Source organism: Lolium rigidum, chromosome 5 (assembly GCF_022539505.1).
Source record: "Lolium rigidum isolate FL_2022 chromosome 5, APGP_CSIRO_Lrig_0.1, whole genome shotgun sequence".
NCBI classification, from domain to species: domain Eukaryota; kingdom Viridiplantae; phylum Streptophyta; class Magnoliopsida; order Poales; family Poaceae; genus Lolium; species Lolium rigidum.
The window spans coordinates 172,980,923-172,988,106 of NC_061512.1; positions in this window are offsets into that span (position 1 = coordinate 172,980,923).

Here is a 7,184-nt window from a genome sequence, read left to right on the forward strand (position 1 = left end):
AGCATCTCCAGTCGCGTCCCCCAAACCGTCCCCCAAAGGGATTTGGGGCGCGCCGGACAAAAAAACGTTCCCAGCCGCGCGCCCCAAAGCCCTTTTTTGTCCGGTGCGCCCCGATACGGTGTCCGGCGTCCCGAGCCCGTCCCCGTCCCACAGGGGACGCTCCGGGGACGCCGGACACAACGAAATGAGAGGCGAGGAGGCGCGGGGCCGACCCGTCAGCGGCTCGGACGCTCAACCGCCACATACGTAGCGACGGTGCAGTTGACAGGAAGCGGAACCGTCGCATTGGCAAGCGCGTCGACGACGCGCCAACCCCGCCGGAATGGAGCGCCGACTCCTCGGAAGAGCAACCGCTGCTCTCTTCGACTTCTGCGCCGCCGTTCATCCGCGCTCAATAAGACCCGTACGTACGCCGTCATTCATCCAAGCTTCCATCCGACACCTCCAGCGACGATGAGCTACATCTCCCAGCTCCCGTCCGACACCTCCAGCGAGGGAAAGCCTGCTGGCTGGCGCCATTGGTGGGACAAAGCCAGGACGCCGAGAAGCGGCGACGATTCCCCGCCGCCAGTTGACAGCGAGGAGGAATGGCTGGGCTGGGAGGAGGAGGAAGAAGAGAGCGAGGCCGCGGCGGCGGCGGTGGCCCGTGCGAAGGCGAAGGCGGCCAAGGCGAAGGCTTCCAAGGCGAAGGCCGCCAAGGCCAAGGCCGCCAAGGCCAAGGCCGCCAAGGCCAAGGCCAAGGCGCAGCCGACGAGCACCGGCGACGACGACGCGTCGAGCGCCGACACCGCCTCTTCGGAAGAGGTGACGAGCAGGAAGCGCCACCGCGATGACGACGACGAGGCGGGGCCATCAGCGAAGAAGAAGAAGTAGATAGTTTATATGTATTTAATTATATTTTTTCGAAGTTTTATATATAATTTGTTTATGTTCAACCGATTTGAATATTATTAAATAGTTTCTTTCTAGCCAAAAAAAAATACTTTTAATGTTTGGGGGCGGCGTTTGGGGGACGCGGCTGGGGAGCGACGTCCCCCAAACGCGGCACGAACGAAACACGTCCCCCAAACGCTCGATCCGGCGCGGTTTGGGGGACGCGACTGGAGATGCTCTAAACACTATCTATCAAAGTTTGATTCTCCACTCTCCGCCGACTTGGTGCACTTGGCAGGCGTTTTACGTGGAGTAATAAGCGAGCTGCACCCACCCTCGAGCGGATCGACAGGTGGTTGTTCTCCGTTGAGTGGGACGTGTTGCATCCGTCTGCTTCACTCTTGGCGCTCTCGTCTTCGCTCTCTGACCATGCCCCTCTCCTCATGTCGACCGCGGTTGGCTTCCCTACCAAGCGGCGGTTCAGGTTCGAGAGGTTTTGGGTCAAGCTGGGCGGGTTCCAGCAAGCCGTGGTGGAGTCCTGGGAGCGTGCTGTGCCCGGGCGATTCGGCCCGCTCGAGCGGCTCGATCACAAGCTCAAGTGTGTGGCGCGCGATCTTCAGCGTTGGAGCTCCCTTCGTGTGGGCAATATTCGTGATCAGCTCCTGGTGGCTAATCAAGTCATTCTGCAGCTCGACAAGGCCCAAGAGGCCCGGCAGCTAGATCATGTCGAGCTCGCGCTCCGACGGGGGCTCAAGCGCCGCATGTTAGGCCTCGCTTCTCTCCAGAGGACCATTGCCCGACAACGAGCGAGGGTCGATGGGGTCAAGGACACGGATGCGTCTGTTCAGTTCTTTCGCATCCAAGCCTCTAAGCGGCGGCGGCACAATCACATTGCAGCCCTCAAAGACGGAGAGACGGCAGCGTTTGAGAAGCCCGACAAGGAGGCGATGGCCACTAGTTTCTACGTGGATCTGGTGGGACGCCCGCTCCCTAGGTTGCATGATCTCGATCTGGCTGGTATTGGGCTAAACCCCGTCGACTTGGCCGGGCTCGAGGCCCAATTTACCGAGGATGAGGTCTGGTGCGCCGTCAAGGTGATGCCTGCGAATAAGTCGCCCGGGCCGGATGGGCTGACCTGGGAGTTCTTTCGCGCTTGTTGGCCTGTGATCAAGGCGGATATCATGGCTGATGTTCTTGCTGTGTTCCTCTGTAGGGACCGTGCATTTGATCTCCTCAATTCTGCCCTCATCACGTTGCTGCCAAAGAAAGAGGATGCTGTGGATATTCGGGACTTCCGGCCAATTAGCCTTGTGCATAGCTTTGCTAAGCTTGTCACCAAAGTGATGGCCCTTCGGTTGGCGCCGCGGATGGTCGAGCTTGTAGGGTGAAACCAAAGTGCTTTCATTCGCGGAAGATGTATCCACGACAACTTTGTCCTTGTGCAGCAGTCCGCCCTTCTGCTGCATCGCAAGAAGGTGCCGGCGCTCCTCCTCAAGCTGGACGTGGCTAGAGCCTTCGATAGCGTCTCTTGGTCCTTTCTCCTGAGTGTGCTGCGGCAGCGGGGGTTCGGCCCCAGGTGGATCGGGTGGCTTATGATGTTGCTTCAGACGGTGTCCATGAGTGTGCTTGTCAATGGCGCAGCCGGACCAACCGTCTTTCATGGCCGAGGTCTCCGTCAAGGGGATCCGCTGTCCCCACTCATGTTCGTCCTGGTCATGGATGTTTTGGACGCTATATTCCGTGCGGCCGAGCGTGCCGGGGTTCTGGTGGACTTGGCGGTGGATGGGCTGAAGCATCGCGTATCACTGTATGCCAACGATGTTGTGGTTTTTGCCAGGCCTAAGGAGCGGGAGTTGACTGCTGTAAAGGAGATCCTCGCATGCTTCGGGGCTGCTTCTGGCCTCATCGTAAACTATGGCAAAAGCGCAGCTGTTGCGATCAGATGCGATGAAGCTTCACGGCTCGTTGTTGCTCCGTTCCTCGACTGTCAGTTCCAGGAGCTGCCGTTGAAGTATTTAGGGCTGCCTATGTCGCTTCGTAAGCCCTCCAAGGCCGACCTCCAGCACGTGCTTTACTAGCTCGCCAACAAGTTGGCGTTTTGGAAGGCTAGGCTCATGTCACGAGATGGCCGGGTGGCGTATGTGTGTGCGGTTATGGCCGCATCGGTGGTGTACCAACTGCTGGCCCTTGACGTCGATCCCTGGTTCCTCCAGGCGGTGGACAAGCTCAGGCGCGGCTTCTTGTGGGCCGGTAAGAACGAAGCGCATGGCGGCAATTGCTTGGTCGCTTGGGATGCCGTGTGTGCACCTAAGCATCTGGGAGGACTTGGCCTTCCGAATTTACGGTGGATGCATGCGGCGCTGCGCGCTCGCTGGATGTGGTTGCAACGCACAGATCTCACCAAGTCTTGGACATGGTTTAGGTTCGCCGTTCGGGCAGATGCTATTGCCATGTTTAATGCTTCGGTGGTCATCTCTGTTGGCTCCGGCGCTAGTCTCTTGCTTTGGGAGGACCCCTGGATCCAAGGCCTCTCCGTGCAGCTGTGGCTCCAGAGGTGCTCAAGCTAGTTAGGCCGGGCGTCATCAAGCGAAGATCTGTGCGGGATGGGCTGCTCAACCATGCATGGGCGACATATATTGGGGGAGAGTTGTCGGTCGATGCAGTTGTGCAGTACCTACGGCTCTGGGCCGCCGTTGCTGCCGTCCCCATCAACGGCAGGGCTGACACTTTCCAGTGGAAGTGGACGGAAGACGGTACTTTCACGGTGCGGTCCGCTTATCGTATGTTCTTCCACGGCACGACCACCCTCCCCGGTGCGGTGCATGTCTGGAATTCCTTCGCGCCGTACAAATTCCGCTTCCATGCGTGGCTTTCTCTTCGTGGGAGGTGCTGGACGGCGGACCGTCGGCTTCGGCGAGGCCTTCCCTCTCACGTATTGTGCCCCCTCTGCTCCGTTACCGCGGAGACGGCGGACCATCTTTCTCTGCTCTGTCCCTTCGCTCGCTTGGTTTGGGATGGCTTCTCGAGGCGAGCTGAAGTGCAGATTCCGGCGCCTACGGCCGGCAGCAGGTTGCCGGCATGGTGGTAGACTGCGGTGGAGGGGATGTCTACGGCGGATGCTAGAGTCACCAACTCCGCTATCATGCTCATCCTGAGATCCCTGTGGCTCGAGCGGAACGCCAGAGTCTTCGAGGATACTGCCTCTACTGTCGATCATGTTATTGATGTAGTTTGCCAGGATTGGGACCTGTGGCTTACTTGTAGAGGTGGGTTGGCGAGAGGAGTAGTGTAGGTGTTGTCCGCCGCTATTATGCGGCATGGTGGATGTTTTGAGTCCATGGTTCGGTTGTAATCGTTTTCCCCTTAATCTTAATGAAATGACGCGCAGATCTCATGCGGGTTCTCGAAAAAAAAAGTTTGATGGGAAATGATCCGTGGGGCCACTCTCCAACTTCGTCCATCTCGTTGCGATCGAACGAACTCGATTTCTAGTTCCACCTTGATTTTTCCCCGTTAACAACTCGCTGAAATTTCTGGTCGTTAACGCCACACGATGTTTCTCCTCGCCTCCCCACTCGATCCCTAAATCGTGTTGTGCCACTGACCTTTGCCTCTTCGTCGCTCAGCTCCGTGTTCTCCCCGCATCGCCTATCTCTCCCACCATGTTGCTTACTACCGAGGTGATCTAGGTCCAACATGTGAAGCACACAATCCTAGATTGCCCTATCATAGACGAAAATCTCAAATGTAGCCCGGGCTACATATAGCCTGGTTTTGTTTTTCCTTTTTCAAACTTCAAAACTTTTGACTTTTAAGTTTTAGAAAAATTTGAAAGAATACATAGACGTAGAGAATGGTGTATTCTATCAGCTATAACTTGAAATACATTATATTTTTGCCTCAGTAAAAACGATAAAATCTAGATTTTAGTGTAGTGTTCATTATTGTTCACAATGATGAAATCATGATCTGTTATTGAGCACAAAATACAACATATTTCATTCTAAAAATTTACATACTTGTAGATTGCAATATTATCTATATCACAGTATTTTTTTTATTTGTTTAACATGTTTGATATGAAATTTTTATAGATGAAAAAAACAGCCTACATGTAGACTGAGCTACAAAAGTTCATCCTCATAGCATAGACGCCTTCAAGGAGGAGATGGTAGATGGTTTCTGTAGAAAGGTTGCTAGGGTTTGGGGGAAGCCTCTCACGGTAATACATGGGGTTCTAGGTGTTTATATAATGGGCCAAAGGCCAAGAGTTAGAGTACAATACAATTAGGGTACAAAAGTAATAGACCTACTATATACGCTAACACCCCCCACAGTCACAGCGGGAGGTTCTCGAACGCAGAGACTGGACCGAAAATCAAGAAACAGCTGAGTCGGCAACCCCTTTGTCATCACATCAGCAAACTGAAGCACAGAGGGAACATGTAGAACACGAACTTCCCCAAGGGACACCTTCTCGCGAACGAAATGAATGTCAATCTCAATGTGTTTGCTGCGACGGTGCTGCACCGAATTAGAGGACATGTAGATAGCAGAGACGTTGTCACAGAAGACAACTGTCGCAGAACTGAGAGGTCGATGAAGCTCCTGCAGGAGTTGTCGTAGCCAACACACTCAGCAACCACATGCGCCACGGCTCGATACTCAGCTTCTGCACTAGAGCGAGAGACGGTAGTCTGCCTCTTGGAAGACCAAGAAATCAAACTATCACCATAGTAGACGCAGTACCCCGAAGTGGAACGGCGTGTGTCAGGACACCCAGCCCAATCAGCATCGGAGTAGGCTGTAAGAGCTGTAGAAGAGGAGGTGTTCAGATGAAGGCCGAGATCCAAAGTCCCACGAACATAGCGTAGAACACGCTTCACAAGAGCAAGATGTGGCTGTCTGGGAGCATGCATATGAAGACATATCTGCTGAACCGCGTATGAAATGTCCGGACGCGTCAGAGTAAGGTACTGTAGAGCACATGCAAGACTCCGGTAGTCCTTAGCATCAGTGGCGAGCTCACCGTCAATGTCATAAAACTTGGCCTGAGTATCGATCGGTGTGGTACATGGATGACAATCAGACATGACAGCCCGTTGAAGGAGATCAACAACATACTGGCGCTGAGAAAGAAACAGCACAGTAGAAGAGCGACGCACGGCAATGCCCAAGACGAAGAAGTGTAGGTCTCCAAGATCAATCATAGCAAACTCACTGTGTAATCTGTCTAGAAGATGCTGCAGAAACGCAGATGATGATGCAGTGACTATGATGTCGTCAACATACAGTAGGAGATAGGCGGTGTCAGCAACATACCGAAGAACAAACAGTGATGTATCCGTCACAGAAGCAACAAAGCCAATGGTGGAAAGATAAGCAGCAAATCGTTGGTACCAGGCACGAGGAGCTTGCTTCAAACTGTAGAGGGACTTGTGCAGACGGTAAACATGATCGGGATGAGCAGGATCAACAAATCCGGGAGGCTGCTGACAGTAGACAATATCATCTAGGTAACCATTAAGAAAGGCGTTCTTCACATCAAGCTATCGAATCGGCCATGAACTAGAAACAGCAATCTGAAGAACCAGACGTATGGTGGCGGGTTTGACAACCGGACTGAAAGTCTCATCGTAGTCCAGACCGGGGCACTGTGAGAACCCACGAAGAACCCAACGAGCCTTATAGCGAGCCAAGGTGCCATCGGGGTGAAACTTATGACGAAAAATCCACTTCCCGGAAACCACATTTGCCTGAGGTGGGCGCGGAACAAGAGACCAAGTTTTGTTGTCTAGGAGAGCTTGGTGTTCATCAGCCATTGCTTGACGCCAGAGAGGATCTTGCATTGCCTCTCGAAATGTCATGGGCACGGACGGGGCCACGGAGTCCAAAGCAGAAAGATCCAGAAGATTGATGGGACGAGACACACGGCCGGAGCGTGTCGTCTTGGGTGCAGATGGCGTAGTCCGGGCAGGGGCTAGCGAGCTAGGCGAGACAGGTGCGGGAGCACTAGGCCCTGCCGTGGCAGATGAAGTGGATGGGGCAGGCTGCCGGGGCTGCCGCGGGGCAGCGACAACGGGCTGCCGCGGAGCAGCGACAGGCGATCCAGCTGCGTCGGGTGGAGAACCAGCCGAACGTGCGGGCGAGCTGGGTGGCACGGGCGGGGCTGGTGATACGTCTCCGACGTATCGATAATTTCTTATGTTCCATGCCACATTATTGATGATATCTACATGTTTTATACATACTTTATGTCATATTTATGCGTTTTCCAGAACTAACCTATTGACGAGATGCCGAAGGGCCGG